We start from the raw sequence: 16,965 nt of genomic DNA, 5'->3' as shown, positions 1-16,965 counted from the left end.
GCTCAATCTCACATGCCCATTGCCTATGTGGATGTTAACCATCACATGGGTGCCCCCAAAACTAAAGGTCACCTGTCTTAACACATGGCGTATATGCAACAAAGTAATGCATATAAGAGGTGAAGGCATTACGAATCATCTTTATCTGAGGGTCACCTATCTTAACACATCGCATATATGCAACAAAGTAATGCATATAAGAGTGAATCATGGTATTCCAACTCTTAATTCATTCAAGATCGTTGAAACTGATGCCTCTGAAATTGGTTACGGGGGTATTCTCAAACAGTCAATTTCTTCCGGATCTCTTGAACAAATTGTTCGTTTCCATTAAGAAGTATGGAATACAAGCACAAAGTAATTATAATACTATTAAGAAATAAATATTATTTATATTATTATGTATTAGTAAATTTCAAGATGATTTATTAAATTAAAAGTTTTTAGTCATAGTTGATTGCAAATCTGCAAAACATGTTTTACAAAAAGATATTCAAAACATTGCATCAAAACAGATTTTTGCACAATGGCAATCTATATTAAGTATTTTTTATTTTGAAATCGAATACATCAAAGGAAGTCAAAATTGCATCCCTGATTTCCTAACCAGAGAATTTCTACTGGAGAAGAATGACAGCAAAAAAACCTGATCATATGAGGTTTCCAGCCACTCTACCACCACCACCAGTAAAACAAGAATCAAGCCCAAATTATTCATCGGCCTTAGCCATTACCAACCATTTCACTCCCTTAGATTCCACAATAGGAAACCTTAGGCCAAATTATTAGTCACCACATCCCAATTACCAAACGACATTAGTCACTCAATATGATCCTTATTCAACCACTACATACCAATCATCATCATCCTAACCAGTCAGTTATATTAAAACATAATTTCAGTGAATATCTTTTTAGCATCCCTTTCAATCTCAATCAGGAACAAGCACCAGAAAAATTAGTCAAATCCATATTTCCACCTAATTTCCATTATCACCCTACAGCACCACATAAAACATTGAAATATTATCAAACCATTCTCAGCGAAACGTAGTACATCTGTATCAAACCACTTTACAGTAAAACCAATGAAATTTTTTTTTTTACTGTTCTCTTTACATTGGGCGGTAGGGGTGGGTTCAAAAAACCGAAAACCGAAAAAAACCGAAAACCAAACCGGACCGAGACCGAAAAAAACCGAACCGAAAAAAAAACCGAACCGAAACTGTCAAACCGAACCGAACCAAATTTGGTCAGTTCGGTTTCGGTTTTTGAGGTTCGGAAACCGAACCAAACCGAACCGAACCGATATATATATATTTAATTATTTGTTTCAATATTATAAATAGTTTAGTCATACAATCATAACAAAATATAACCTGTTGTCAAGTTGGTTTCAGGGAAAATTTTAAAGCTGCAGCGCATGGGTTCGAACCCTCATGCCTCCACGATTTCAGAAAAGTTTTTAAACTTTTTTTGAGAAATCGTCAAAACCCTTTCTATTTCTAACCTCCCTAGCAGCAACTAGCAGCCACACCCACACCTTTTATTTTTTTCATTCCTCCCTTCTCTTCTCTCTCGTTCCCTGCCTCCAGTCTAACCCTAACCCAGTAGCAGTAACCCTCTCGCGCAGCCGAGCCTCCTCTCTCTCTCGCTGGGTCTCTCTCTATCAGTCTCTCACCCCCCTGACCTGCGACCTGCGACCTGCGGCCTGTCGTCTTCTTCCTTCCCAGCGACCTGCGACCTGTCGTCTTCTTCCCGGCGACCTGCGACCTGTCGTCTTCTTCCCGGCGACCTACGACCTGTCGTCTTCTTCCTTCGTCTTCTTCCTTCCCAGCGACCTGCGACATGTCGTCTCACATCTCGCCGATGCCATCTCACTATCAGTCTCTCACCCCCGTGACCCATGACCCGCGCGCGACCCACGACTTCCTCTCGCCATTTCTGATCTGTAGCTTTTCAATTTCATGGATTTTGCAATTTGTTTTGGGTATGCTGGATTTGGTTGGGTAATTTCGTTTCTGAACACTATGAGACTATTAGATGAGATTTAATTAATTTGTGAGTCCTGTGAATCTGTGAATCTGGATTAGTAGGTTGTGAATCTTGTTGGTAGGTTGTGAATCCTGTGAATTTGTGAGTCCTGTGAATCTGTGAATTTGTGAGTCCTGTGAATCTTGTTGGTAGGTTGTGAATCCTGTGAATCTGGATTAGGATTGATGCTATCATCCTCTCTCTGTATAAATAATTGATGTTTGTTTAAGCATATTGCATATGATTCGCATTCGGGGAATCTTGTATGGCATTTGGCATGTATCAGCCAAGCTGCCAAGGCGTCCCACATTCCTGTTTCCTGTGCAAAACAATTACTGTCCTTCTCAGTGGTTGTTTTGCATTTTTTGGAGGGGAAAAAAAAAACCGAAAAAATACCGAAACCGAACCGGAAAAACCGAACCGAAAAAAACCGAAAAAAATTTGGGCCGAACCGAACCGAACCGAAAATTCGGTTTGGTTTCGGTTTTGGCAAAAAACCGAACCGATAAGAACCGAACCCAGCCCTATTGGCCGGTTCTTAATCGAAGCAAATTGGGGAATCCCCATTTACAAAAGCAAACATCTTCACACTCAATATGTCCAATTACCCAATGACCATTATAATTATTTTGATTACATCAATGCTTGGACTAACATCTTTCTCCATCAGACAAATGATTTTAATCATTCATGATTCATCAATTTGACAAAAGTTTCAAGTTAAATTTTTCAACATGGTTCCCAAAATGATGGTTAATTCATGGGCCAATAGCCAATATACTGCCATATGAGCTTATGCAGGTTCTCTCAACCAGTTTTCAACAAAAATTTGACAGAAGCAGGTTTAATTACAGAATTACACTCCCCTCATTATTAATGGCCAAATACAAAGTCTCATGGATCTTGAAGTGATATGAAGTTGAAACCGGTGAAGTCAACAGAGTCAAATCAGTCAAGTGGTAGGATAAATTCAACCATTAGAGGGTCATCAGTCTGGTTCTCTCTGAATTCCCCATTACTCCTCCTCCAGTCATCCCAGCACAGCCAGTAATGCGAGCTATTCCAGCTCAATCATTATCAGACATATGTCCATCCTCATCCCTCAAATGAATAGTCAAGTCTCACAAATCGTCAGGCTCAAAGAAGAATAGTCACTAAACTCCAAGATTTAGCACAACAATTACTTGCAAAAACAACGATGCTCCACACTAAAGAAGAACCTTCAGACTCCGAATCTTCAAATGCATTCTCACAGCAATCAGCCAATTCGATAAGTCAAAAAACACAGTCAGCCAAGTGGGTCGACTACCAAGATTCGCAAGACCCTTTTGCATAAGGCCATGTGAACATAATAAATTACCATGTGAAAATTCAGTCATCATGTCAAATCATCATGTGAACACTATGACAATTGCCATGTGAAAATTCAGTCATCTTTTCAAGTCACCATGTGAAGTATTCAGACAATATTCGCATCGATAATTCCGACAAAACATGGAATCATTTAGTCATCTGCACATTCCACAGTAAAAAAACAATTATTCCAACAAATTCACTATTCATCAACAGTAAAAACAAGTCATCATCCATCCCATACTTCAATAGTAAAGCAATCAATTATCCAAGTCTATATGAAGAGGACTCATATGAAGGGGACACCAAGTTAACGTATACATCTTTTCTCAATCAAAATCTCTTTAGGTTCACATTGTATTCAAAGAAAACCAAATTGTAAACAATTTAAATTCTTAAATGTCAAGGATGCCCTTGTGCACCAATATCCTTTTCACCAGTCAATTTCTTATTTGCTGACTGAATCGTCAGTAAATTAATTGTAAGTCCCAATATAAGTTTTGCAATAAAACTTATTTTCAAATTATAATTGCATCATTATTTGAATTCATTATTTTCTTTATGAATATTTTCATAACTACTAATTTTGAATGACATAAAATTCTTACTCACAATCAATTCATCAAATATCTCAAATTCAAGGTAAATATATATGACTCCTTCGTTCGGTTTTTCTTATTCATTTATAATAGTTGATTTCATGGTTCATTCAATCCTAACTATCCACCACTGGTAGGTTTAAAAGCACACCACAAAGTAGCACACAAATATCCTATTAATTTTCCTTATTAACACTAGGATTTGTCAATTGTAGCATATGAAAATAAGGGTCTTTCCCGCAGAAGATTGTTTTATCTAACTACTTAAAATGTCACAAAAATTGGTTGCTGTCCCTACTGACCAGCCACCAAAAAAATAATTATTAGACTGACTTACACTGGTCTAAAGTCTATGAAATTTTATATGCAAATACTAGACACACAGTACGACAGTCTCACAAATTTTTGGGATTTTTGGAGTTGATTTGCTATTTAAATTAAATCGTACAAAAACAGTACAGAAACAGATTTTGAGTAGATCACAAGTTTGAGAAAAACGAGTTAGGGGAATTGTTATCCACCACCAAATAATCATGCAAACATGTTATGTTTCATTCAAATTCCTTTTATTTCCGGATGAAGATGCTCAAGTTGGCTCAATGTTAGAACACAACCTATTACTTTTTCTTACGTAGTATGTTAAGAGAATGGCGTTTTCAACTTAACGTAGTCCCTAGCATGCAATCTAGAATGGCATGTTCATAGATTTAACAAGTAAAAATCATTAAGAACGAAAAGAGTTTGAGTCATCACAAGGCATGGTAAGTACTGGCATTGTCTTACTTATCTTAGAAATTGGTTCACATGTTAATCGCAATTAACAAGTACTACTCTAGAACATATGTAGGTCCTCATTCATCAAGGGCAGGCATACATATATTCATAGCATTTGAATTCTAAATATGCTTACTAAGTATGCATCCATAAAAAACATATAAAGAATTTATCACTGACATAAGTAGTAAACCAATTTTCATCCATTCATAAAAGCAATTCAATGAAATGTCATAACAAACTTGCAATCATATTCGGGGCTTCAAAACAGCCCCTAACTACTTAAAATTTAGTTACACATAATTCTCAAATTAAACCACAAGTAAAACATGGGTTTGAGAAGATAAAACCAAGAAAAATAGAGTGAAGCTTCTTTTTCTTTCCTTCCTTGCTCTCTGCCGTGCCTCTTGCTCTCTGCCGTTTGGTTCCACTCTCTCTTCCTTTTTTATTCCTCTGTCAGTTTTTTTTTATTCGCGCCCTTAGTCTCCCTTTTCTTCGGTCTCTCCACTCTTCTTTGTCTGTGTCTGTCCCCTTGTCCTGCACTCCGCTCTGTGCACTCAGTCTGTCCTCCACTCTCTTTGCGCACTGGCCTTTCTTTATGTTTCCGTGTCTATCCCACTTCCTCTCTTATTATTCTTTTCTTTTGTTTTTTACTCAGTCCGTGTCCTTTAGTCTCTCCACTCCATTTGTTTTCTGCTCAGTGTCTTCCTTTCCGTCCCATTTATTTTCTGTTCAGGTTTTTTTTTATTTCTTTTCTCCATTTTGCTTGAAATTGATCCTAAAACAAAATTAACTGCACATTAACACAAGGTAAGGTAAAATGCCACAATTTTAACACAAAAACATCACAAAGACTTTAGAAATGGATGGTATAAATGTATGAAATATATGAGTGATCAACCACATCAAATCTCTAGTTCACCCAATTCTTCTTATTTGCATCATTATTGCCCTCATCATCATCACCATTAGTTCCGTCCCATTTGTTATTAATACACATAACACACCATCACTAGCCGTGCTAGTGAAGTTGGGAGTATGTCTTAAATATCATTAAATGTCTTATGACCGTAGACATCTACTTGCTCCGTTGTGTGTATGTGCTGTATGATAATCCACTAAATAAGCACCGGAAACGTATCTCAAAAATCTCAAATCAAATTCGAAGCTCAAAAGCTCAAGCCTCATCTCATAAATCCATGATAATTCGTATTCGTAAATCCATAGAATTTCATATATGAAAATCCAATAATTCATAAGGTAAATATTAAAACAGGTCGTTACATCTCTAGACCTATAACCGAACCTTCGTCCAAACTCAGATTATTATGATGCAAAATAAAATGGCCAAATCATTGTCATCAGTGATAAAATATAGAATGGGCATCCAACATCCAAAAATAGTAATAAACCGCTGGACAATATAACCAACCAATTTACAAAAATGATCCTGCTATCCTATCAATTTTCATGAAAGAAAAAAAATTAAATGAACTTAAATTCACATTACAACCAACCAATTTAGTAAGAATTTTAGAAGACTGGGTTGAATAACTCGGGACAAGAAGATCTTAACAAAAACAGGAAATCTCACAACTTAATTAATCCTAAATCTTAAAATTGGAAACTATCTCCAGTAAAAACAAATTAAAGAAACATAATTTTATCATTTAAAAGTGAAATTTCACCTGTTTAATTACCGATGCCACCAAATCCCAAATTTTGTGAGACAAGTCATTACGCTCCCCGTCTTCATCGTCTAAATCAGTCGAGGAGTCGGTGCACGAAATCGACATAGAGAATAAGATGGAGAAAAGTTTGTTTGTTTTTTTTTTCTTTTTCTGATCAGTAAAAGGGAGAGGGATGGGATTTCTTAGCTAAATAAGCAAACAGGAAATGGATTTGCAGACTAGGAAGAAGGAAATGAATGGCTTCCAGAGAGGCGGAGGCGAAGCTTAAAAGCCCTTCTTTAGGGTGACAAAATCTGAATATATACTCTCGTTTCAGGGCAACCTAGCAGAACAGTGTTCGAACACCCTCGGTTGTATCGAGCTTTCGGATGGTTTAGTTGGGCTTTCGACAATGGCTTTGGGGCTCCGAAGAAATTTGATTTGGGCCCTTAATGATAAACATACTATTTTTCTCGTTTGGCATAGTTTTTGTTTCTTGGTAATTTTATAAGGGAAATGATAAACATATTATTTTTTCTCCTTCTACGTACTCGGTTTAACTCTGACTGTTGTTTTAGGTAGAGTTATTTAACTTAATTGTCAGAGATGAAGACAATTGCGTGTGAGAAGAAAAGTGTGATGCAAAATCATTTACTTGTAGCATGAGAAATTCGATAACAAAGAGGTCCTAAAACAATTTTAATCTCAAGAGTGAATCATGGTATTCATAGTACAATACTTTCATGAGAGAGAGAATTCAACTAAGCCACATAATACCCAACCAAATTTGATGTCGAATTCGTCATCCACGATATTCGAATCTAATTTTTTATACATTTTAATGTGCTCGAGTTGAACTAAACATGAGAAATTCAATACACACCGATATGTGATAATGAATTCATTATTTCTCTATCCTCGCCCTTTCTCTCTCTTCATATCCTACACTACATCGGGATCGATCCAACACATCAAAGAACAAAAAATCAGTCAAGTTTTGAATTTTGGGAGGAGAAAATATGATGCAGAAATCTGAAACGACACGGCAACGACCGTAGTCCCTACATAAGTTCCGTTGGCATTGTTTCAAAACGCAAAAATCTTCATAAACCCCACCGCTGACATTATATTAAACCTATCCATCAGAACATTATGACAGCCACCGGAAACTTGGCCGCAATGGAGATTAATCGACACCTCCATCGCAGAAGTGCCTTCAAAATCGTTGTACATCACATCCGCCACCACCACAGCCGAGGGCTGACTTTTGCAATGTGTTCCCCATTACACTAGAATCTTTCACATATATGTTGTCCAATTTATTACTAGCTCCATCTTCTCCCAAGCCTCCAACACTGTGCAAAAGAAAATTAATCTATGTTAATATTGACGATAATACATGTATATTTAATTCTTAATCAAGAGAATCAGAACACCAATGAAGATTAGCATTTGAAGATATTCATTTAACAATTAATGGACGAGAAGAGAACAGAGACATAACTAATTCAATTACCTGGTCCGCAAGTAATGTTGGTATTGGAAGAAAGAATGACAACTAGGGTTAGGTTAGGTTGCATGTTCACCGTACAAAGGATTTTAGGGTGATAGATAGTGTTGTCAATTCCCTTAATTCAAGGGATGTGTCTTATTTGTCTTGTTGTCAATTCCCTTAATTCAAGGGATGTGTCTTATTTGTTCTTTTTTTGTTAGCTTTAGACGTAAATCAAGGAGGGATAGGTAGTCTTGTTTTCTTCCCTCTAGCACATATATATTTGCTATCTCTTGTACCTGATTGTCTTATGATGAATATACCATTCACAAAATTCAATAGTAATGTAGAGAAAGGAACACTCGTCGCCAATGGCAATACAATTGTTGCCGGTTCCGATAGACGAATTGCGAAGGGTGACATGGCTTGATCTTTGCTCTTGACGGCTTCAACTTGAGCCTTACGCTCTTTCTTAGTATCATCCACAAGCTTCTTGCTTTCCTTAAGCTTCTTTTGTTTTGCTCTGCCACCTTTAGCATATCATCAATCTCAGTCATGGCCTACTTAACAAGATGGTTGTTAGTATCAAAGGAAAACGAAGAAGGAAAACGAAAAGAAAAAGTAAGTAAATGAAAAATTAACACTTACGCAGGCACACAACTTCACCACCCTATCGTGGTCTGTCTCCTTCTCGGCTAGCGGCTTATCGAACTCACTAATAACCACTTTGCGCCCTGCAAGGCAGTTGTTCACAAAATGAAGGGTTTATTAGCTTAATGGATCTGATGACATTTGAAAATATTACCACTCACGAAAATGTTCAAGTTTTAGTAATTGCTAAACATTGTTACAATGATTGAATTTGGAAATTGAAATGAACAATATTGTTTATGAATTTGGGGTTATAGACACATCTTAGCATGTTTATCAAAATTTTAATATTTGTAATCCTATGACATTGTTCTTTACTTTAGGGTGCTCTGAGTAGTAATGCTTTTAAAATTTGTCTACATAGTTAATTTGATTTAAATGGCTAGGCCTAGTTGCCATTCTCCGTTTTGAAATGTAGATTTGGTCATACTACTTTTGTAATTGGTGGCTAGGAGGGTTTCTTAAAGCAAAAATAGATAAAGCTTGCTCCATTTTGCATGCTCTGCTCCCAAAATATATAGAGACTTGCAAGGGGTCGGTTGGTCCGCAAAATCCTTGAGATTCAAATGTTCAAAGTCCAAATTTCAAAGAAAGAACTAATAAATAGTAGTATTATTTTAAACCAAGAGGCAAATCACAACGCAACACGTGTCAACAGCAGAATAAAACTCTTAGAGTCCCACATTAACCGCGAACGGAAGCAAGCGACTCTCCTTAACTATAGAAGAAGACCATTCTCCGACAATTAGGGCTAATGTCATTACTGTACTTAAATGTGTCATTAGAACCCACTAATGATGATTATGCTTAAACCTATGTATTGTGCAAACTCTTCATTATTAATCAAAACTCCTCTATCATGTGGACGTAGCCAAACCTAGGGTAAACCACGTACATCTTATGTTTGGTTCCCTATCTCTATCTTTGTACATATTATCCACACTAGGTGACCGGAGCAACTACGCGAAGGTCACAAACTTGACATTTCACGTTGTTCTAAAGTCTCACTGAATTTGTGCATCAACATTTGGCACCGTCTGTGGGAACGACACTTATTCCTACTTTTAACAGCTTCGTCAAACTAGTTTCCATTGTTCGTACACTCATTTTTTATCAGGCATCCCTCTCCAACATGGGAAGCAAAGGAAGTCACAACACACAGAACAACACCTCCTCGTGCATAGTGTGAGGCATCGAAGGAAGGAAATAAAGAAGTTCGCTTTTCAAGCTAAAGACAAAGAGCTGGAAGCTCAAAATAATAAGATAGCCATCAGGAATGAGATCTTCCAAGAATAGTATGAGAAGCCTTTCGGGATGCTCGATGAGGCTTGGAAGACTCAATCTCACAGGCCCATTGCCCATATGGATGTTAACCATCACACGGGTGCCCCTAACACTGAGGGTTACCTGTCTTAACGCATGGCATATATGCAACAAAGTAATGCATATAAGAGTTGAAGGAACTATGAATCATCCTCATCCGAGGCCAAACTCTCGTTAGCTCATGATGCGTCTCACCTTCATCGCCATCACATCCACCATTGCCATTTCCAAGACCATCCTTACCCTGTTGCCTCACCTTGCTGAGTTTGCTCCTCGGCACTAGCATCATCCTCATGCTTCACCTCATCCTGGTACTTCTCAAAGCATGACCAATTAATGACACCTTCACCATGGTATCGCTCGAGAATGGCCACCCCTCATGCCGAATCTCCTGGGATGTAGTAAGGCCCTATAAACTTATGGAAGTCTTGAATGCCCAAAAACTTATGCACGATAGCTTCCCTCTCATCAGGGAGACTCTTTTTTTACTTAGAGACCTCGACTAAGGCACTATCCTGCTCCACTCAAACATTGGAAGCTTCAAGGATAACCACCTCTAGCTACTTTTTAAGCCTTAGGTTGTCCTCATCTTGCCGTTTTACCTTCTCCAAAGCTTGGTCCTTGAGCTTGATGGCCTCAACCTGAGGCTTGTGCTCCTTCTTGGCGTCGTCCATTAGCTTTTTGCCTTCTCGAAGCTTTTCATTGCATTGCTCGACCACCATTAGCCTATCATCATACTCGGTCATGACCTACATGACATGATGGTGTTAATGTCAAAGGAAAACAATGACAAAGAAAAAATAGGAGAAAGTAAGGAAATGACAAAATAACACTTACAAAGGCATATAGTTTCATCATCATGTCATGGTCTGACTCATTCTCAACAACTGGCTCGTCGAACTCAGCAACAATTGCTTCTTGCCTTGCAAGGCAATTGTTCACATACAGAAAGCTCATAGCAACCTTCAAATCCTACGAAGAGATGTTATCGACCTCTTCCCTATCAAACCATTTTTTTTAAAAGGAAAACTAACCAAAATGGCTTGAAAACTTTAGCTTTTAACCAAAAACCATATTGTAAGTTTATTTAATGGTTAATACAAAGCCCACTTTTATATCAGCCCAAATGAAATGGCCCAACCAAAATAACACAGTGATTTGTCAATTTTACCCCTAACGGATTTGGTCAACCTAACTTAATTATTCTGTTAGATTAGTTATTTCGAAATTAGCCTAACCTAACTAATTGAATTTTTATTTTGTAGAACATTTGCAAAGTTTTTCACTCTGCAATGTTCTTCAATTTTTTTTCCGAAAATGGTTAAATGTTTTGAGAGTGCATTTTCAAATTGTGATCGTCGTTGTTCTTCGTTACTGTTAGGGTGATTTTTCTGAAACAATCATTTGTTTCAAAACAGTTTCACAGTGGTTGCATGTTTTGAGATCGTTATCATCGATGTTGATCGTCGTGGTTGAATATTTCACTGGAGTGATCATCTTTCTTATTTTGATTAGATTTTTGTTTGGAGGTAATCAGCACTGTTTTTGCAGTTTTGAATGCGATTTTGTTGTTGGTGTTGTTTTTTTTTTTTTTTTTTTTGCATGTAATATTCTTAGCTTTTTCTTTTGACTTATATATTTTTGTTGATTTGTTTTCAGATTAGCAGATTGATTCCGGTTTTTGAAATTTTCAGTTAACAGTTTCTTATTTTGAAGAATCTCAGGTAAGTTTTGATTTGTTTTGTTTATATTGTATATTGTTCATATTGCTTTTGTTTTCATTTTTCAGAAATTTATTATGAATTAATTCATATTCATCACATTTGATGTGTTTAACATTTTTCAGAAATAGTTTTATTTTTTATAAAATAGTGGTTATTATAATGATTTTCAGTTTACTTTTTGTTTTGTGATTGTTATGTTTTAGAAATAGTGTTATTTTTTGGTTCATTTTATATGTATATTGTATCACAAATAGGTACTGATTTGTTTTACAAAGATTGGAATTTAGTTTTGCAACAGATTAATAAATAGTTGTAAGTTGTTTTTATATTTTGTTGTTGTTTATTGTTAAGTGCATAAAAGATTGTGTATTGATTTGAATTGTTTTTTTTTTTGTTCAATAGTTATGGAGAATAGTAAACTAGCTCAGTTTACATATGATGATTTATCCGTTGTTAGTTCTACTTCATCAACTTCTACCTTCAATCATATTTGCATTGATCTTTGTTCTAGGTTTAACGGTTTGAGAGTTGATTGTTTTGAGTTGCGATATGTTTTGAATGAATATCCTACTTGCCTATTAGATTGTGATGCCGATGTTATGAATATGTTGATGATTCTTGATGTTGTTGGGAAATCCATTGTAAAAATATTGGTTATGGATAAATGTGATGGTTCTATGGTTCAGTTACTTACAGAAAGCATATCTTCTTCTTGTCGTACATCAGACTTTATGATTGTTGTTAGTGAAAATGATCATTTAGGCAAGTATGGTTCTCATGGTGTTCATAATTATATGTCATGTGAATGAGATAGTTTACATAGAATATGAGGGGTAAGTTTTTAGTTGATTTTCAAGATAGGTTGAAAAAGTTTCTGTTTAATGTGGTTTTGATTTGAAGTATTTGAAGAATGATAAGAATCGCATTAGTGGTGAGTGTTCTAGGAAGGAATCTGATAGTAATATTTGGCGTGTGTATGCATCCAAGTTGATATTAATGACATTTTTGTTATTCGGAAGTTGCATAATGTGTATACATGCAAGGGTATGATTCAAAAAAAGAAAAACAAAGTTGTTGGACGGCAGTTTGTTACTTCTCTCATCAAGAATAAAGTTCAATAAAATCCTCTTATTAAACTGAAGGAGATAATTTCATACTTAAAACAGTTTTATAGATTAGATATTGATTATTCTACTGCATACTTTGGCAAAGAGAAGACTGTTTTTGAGTTAAATGGCGATGATGTTGATGCTTATAAGTTCTTGCCTTGGTATGTTGAATATGCCCGTTTAAGCAATCTTATATCTATTTTTGAGCTTGAAGTTGTACCGGAGAGCAATAGATTTTTTTCGTTTGTTTATTGCTTATGATGCATGGATAAAAGGTTTCATGTTTTGTCGCTCAATGTTATTCATTGATAGTACTTTTATCAAGAGCAAATACAAGGGAACACTTCTATCTTGCTGTGCAAAAAATGACAACAATGGTGAGTTAATAATTTTAGACTTTTATACTCGATATTATTTGTTTATGTTTTCTTACTGTACAAAAGAAACATATCCAGAAATAGTTGAATAACAATTTAAGAAATAGTTCAATGACATTTATAGAAATAGTTCAATCAGTCTCATAAATAATTGATATTTGATTGTATCTGTATCTTTTTGTTGTGCATAGGTCTTTGATTTTTGTTGATGCACAAAATCCGGAGGATCTTGGACCAACGTAAATCCGACCGTGAATCACACAAATGCACAAGAACATAAAGATGTATCGTTCACCACAATGTTTGGGCTACGTCCACACTAATGTTGATTCCATTTACTGTATGAATGTATGTATTACAATAGATTGGTAAATCAGCTCTCTGTGGATGCAGCCCTTGCCATTTGCTCTCTGTTTGGCTGAGAGGGTATTGCCCTCCATTGTTGTGATGGATGGATCTGAGGCCCTTTGTTTCTCTCTGGATGTGAGGCCTCTCTAGTGAAGGTGAGACCTGAATGTGTCTCCTTAATGAGGGTGAGGGAGAGTCCCTTTTATAGAATAAGGGCTCACTCCCCTTTTACATTTGTCATGGGCTTAGGGATGAGGCCCAAAGATGAGGCCCAATATATGGTACCAACAGGAGTCCCCCAAGTCTTCAGTCAAGAGAGTCTTTTGGCTGGAGACTTCAAATCTAATCCATGTACGGGCCAAAGTGGCTAGATGTCATGAACCAGTACTTAACACAAGGCAATGCTCAACATAAAGCAATACTCGGCTAGAGGTATCACACGTTACGAGACTGCTCGGCTAAAGGCGGCTCGACTCGTGGTATTCCTCATTGCAAGTATGTACTTTATGTCAGCGTGAACTCAGTATGAGTTGATTCTCGACATGATTCAGGTCCGCTTGTCGGGTTCTCATATTGGGTTCTTTTAATCAGCAACAATGTTGATCAGTGGATCTAGTTGCTCAATAATTCCTGAAAATAAATGACAGTATAAGTATGACCGTATAATGAATAAATCAAATTGACAAAGTTTGTCAAGGTAAAATATTATACTATGTGCCTTCTATAAATAAATAATTTATTTAGTCGTGTGGTAAATCACATGTTGTATAAGTGACATAGTTTAATAGCAGTCACAATACTCTAGGCCATGAATAAATATTGCACATGTACTTGGGTTAAATATGTGTCACTAGGTGATGAGTAATATATATATGTATATGTATATGTATATATATATATATTATGTCACACCCCAAAACTTGAGGTGTGAGATTAAGTAAAATAAATAGAACAAAGGGGTCGTTTAAGGATGCAAAACAAATCTCATCTTAAGATTATGTCGACGAAAATTTAAATCCCCCAATTTCCATAAAGTTAAACTACAAAAGTCAATTTAAAGAAATAGAGTTAAAGATCTCATGGTAATACAAACTACAAAAGCGACCTGAACCGTAAAATTCACCGAAAATAGCTCGTTCAACCAAAATGCGTGAAAATTTTCAGATCCAAAGTAAACCCATGAAACTAAGTTGTGTCAAAATTTCATTGATTTTCGAGTTCGGGAAGTATAGGAAAATGTTAAAACTAAAACAAGCATGCTACTGTTTTCCTGTAAGAACAATTTCAGCAGCTCCAAATTACTTTGCAAATAAAACTATCTATATTCCAAAGAACAAAAATCTGAATTTTTGCAACATACCACTTAGGTAATAGATACACACCCACAGTTTTAAACATAACCAAGTTCATAGTGGCTCTTCAAGAGCCATTCATAAAACCTTACAGATTAAAATAAGTTCACAAAAGACCTTTAGGGCTTCTAACAAGAAAACATTTTCAGGCTATTTGAGGAAAATGTACATGGGCAAAACTATACAAGCCAAAAGACGAGTAGTTATATATACACGGTTTTCATAGCCCAGGTAAGTAGAATCTCCAACCCACCGAGGTCGACATCATTTTAGCCTACTACGCCACAAAAGGATCATTTACAAACAGAAACTAACTATACAAACACTTTGGCAGCTCACCCAAAAGAAGTGTACGCCTGGACTCCCGTCAACTAACCCACACTAGAGTTGCCACTTGAAAATCAGCTAGTTGACTCTACACACCTGAAAGTACATGTGTAGAAAAACAGGGTGAGCATAAAATGCCCAGTAGGGGTAAGTCTGTAGTCATTTAAAATCTCTAGTGCATGCCGAAAGTAATAAAAGTGATTCAAAACAGTTTATTTTCACCACCACGTAATCCAACAATTTGAAATATGCTCAAAAATTTATGGAAAGTAACATATGACAAAAAAAACCAAAGGTTTCAGAGCATTGGCAGCTTGATAATAACAGTACAACACACAAGTTCAAAAATCACTTCTTTTGTCATAAGGATACCAAAGCCATTATCATTTAAAGAATCACTAGCACACCAAATCACAAAGATCTTCTTTTATCCCAAACAAGTGACAAGCAGATTGGAAAGAACCGTAATATACCTGGCCAATACACATATCACATGTATTTATCACTTTCGTAACTCATTCTCACAGCCCCCACACATGGAGCTTTCCCCGGGGAACCTTGGGTCATTGTGCCCATAATCAAACAACTTCACGGGTCATTGTGCCCATTCATACATTTCTCAACATTCTTAACTGCACAGGTATTACACTACTTTCCATCTACTTTCACAATTTGAACATTCGTATTGAGATGCTTCAGTATTTGGTATTGAGTAAAATAAGAGGCATGCACATCAAAACAAAATCTCGAAAAATCATTTCAATCACTTTAAACTCACCCAAGTTGTAGTAACGGAATTCGAATCATTAAGATCAAACCATAGTGAAATATTTTCTCCACTTCTTTCACATAATTGAAAAAGAAAACATTTTAAGTAAGCTAAAAAAATGTTCAAATGCCATCAATCCTTGATCAAGTAAAAATGAAAAACCAAAATATTTTATTTTTTTTATTAAAACTCCCCTACCTCAACACAATTTCTTGATATTCAAATCCAGGGTGTTCGTAGACTTGTGTTGTCCCTTTGTCCTTCTCTTCCTTATCTATAAACAAGAAAAATCATTACACACCACTTATACAAATATCTAACAACATACCCTAATTCAAGGTTAATTGGGGACTTAAATCAAACACTTGGTGCTCAACTCTAAAACTATAACATGAACTATGATACCTTCATGTTCTTTTACTCCCACCCAAACTAATTCATGGGTTAACAAACCAAAAAATCAAATAGATCCCAAAGGTAAGAAATAGATACCTTAAATGGAGACAAAGGAAAGATCCTCACTTGTTCTAATCTTCACAAGCAAAGAAAACTAAACTCCTCTTCCTTAGATTTCCTTTTTGACAAGTGAAGAGCTAAAAGGAGTAAACCCCTTTCATTACTTTCGGCTGGAGGGAAGGCAAGAAGGGAAAATAGGGATTTCTAGAACCCATCCCTTTTTTTATATCCCAAACGTCAACTTTACCTTTTTTTTTCTTTATATATTTTAATGGCCCAAGGCCAATTGATCTAACCTTAAATAAGGCAAAACAATTTTTGCTAACAAAGACCACAAGTGATTCACTCTTAATCCCCACTTAAAATTTTCGGGATATTACATATTATATATTTTTATTCAAGTTGTTGATATCCAATTTGGTCAGACTTGTCACATGTTATGGGAAATAGTCATGTGATAAACCATTAATAAGATACAAAGACTAATGATATTATAACAGAATTAAGCAGCGCGTGAACAACTAGTATGTAGCCTGTAATGCTGCTCCTAGTGTGTGTGATGCAAACATCAAATAATAAAATAATATAAAGACATCGTGCGGACTAG

General features: G+C 36.0%; 4 long non-coding RNA genes across 4 annotated transcripts; 1 reads left to right on the top strand and 3 right to left on the bottom strand.

Moving 5' to 3' along the window:
* Positions 1-4,948: 4,948 nt before the first annotated feature.
* On the bottom strand, positions 4,949-6,904 carry LOC139189124 (uncharacterized). The gene is made up of 2 exons (XR_011572672.1): positions 6,449-6,904; positions 4,949-5,553 (listed from the first exon to the last, which is right to left on the bottom strand). It is a non-coding gene; the product is annotated as an uncharacterized lncRNA (long non-coding RNA).
* Positions 6,905-7,105: 201 nt separating this feature from the next.
* On the bottom strand, positions 7,106-8,431 carry LOC139189385 (uncharacterized). The gene is made up of 2 exons (XR_011573317.1): positions 7,947-8,431; positions 7,106-7,785 (listed from the first exon to the last, which is right to left on the bottom strand). It is a non-coding gene; the product is annotated as an uncharacterized lncRNA (long non-coding RNA).
* A 2,713-nt stretch (positions 8,432-11,144) lies between these two features.
* Positions 11,145-13,580, top strand: LOC114819395 (uncharacterized). The gene is made up of 4 exons (XR_003766452.2): positions 11,145-11,425; positions 11,556-11,620; positions 13,042-13,106; positions 13,298-13,580. It is a non-coding gene; the product is annotated as an uncharacterized lncRNA (long non-coding RNA).
* A 1,262-nt stretch (positions 13,581-14,842) lies between these two features.
* LOC139189123 (uncharacterized) lies at positions 14,843-16,533 on the bottom strand. The gene is made up of 3 exons (XR_011572671.1): positions 16,395-16,533; positions 16,101-16,176; positions 14,843-15,229 (listed from the first exon to the last, which is right to left on the bottom strand). It is a non-coding gene; the product is annotated as an uncharacterized lncRNA (long non-coding RNA).
* Between the last annotated feature and the right edge of the window lie 432 nt (positions 16,534-16,965).

This window comes from Malus domestica, chromosome 11 (assembly GCF_042453785.1).
Source record: "Malus domestica chromosome 11, GDT2T_hap1".
NCBI lineage: Eukaryota > Viridiplantae > Streptophyta > Magnoliopsida > Rosales > Rosaceae > Malus > Malus domestica.
The sequence above is the reverse complement of the archived record's forward strand: the minus strand, read 5'-3'. Positions and strand labels throughout refer to the sequence as shown.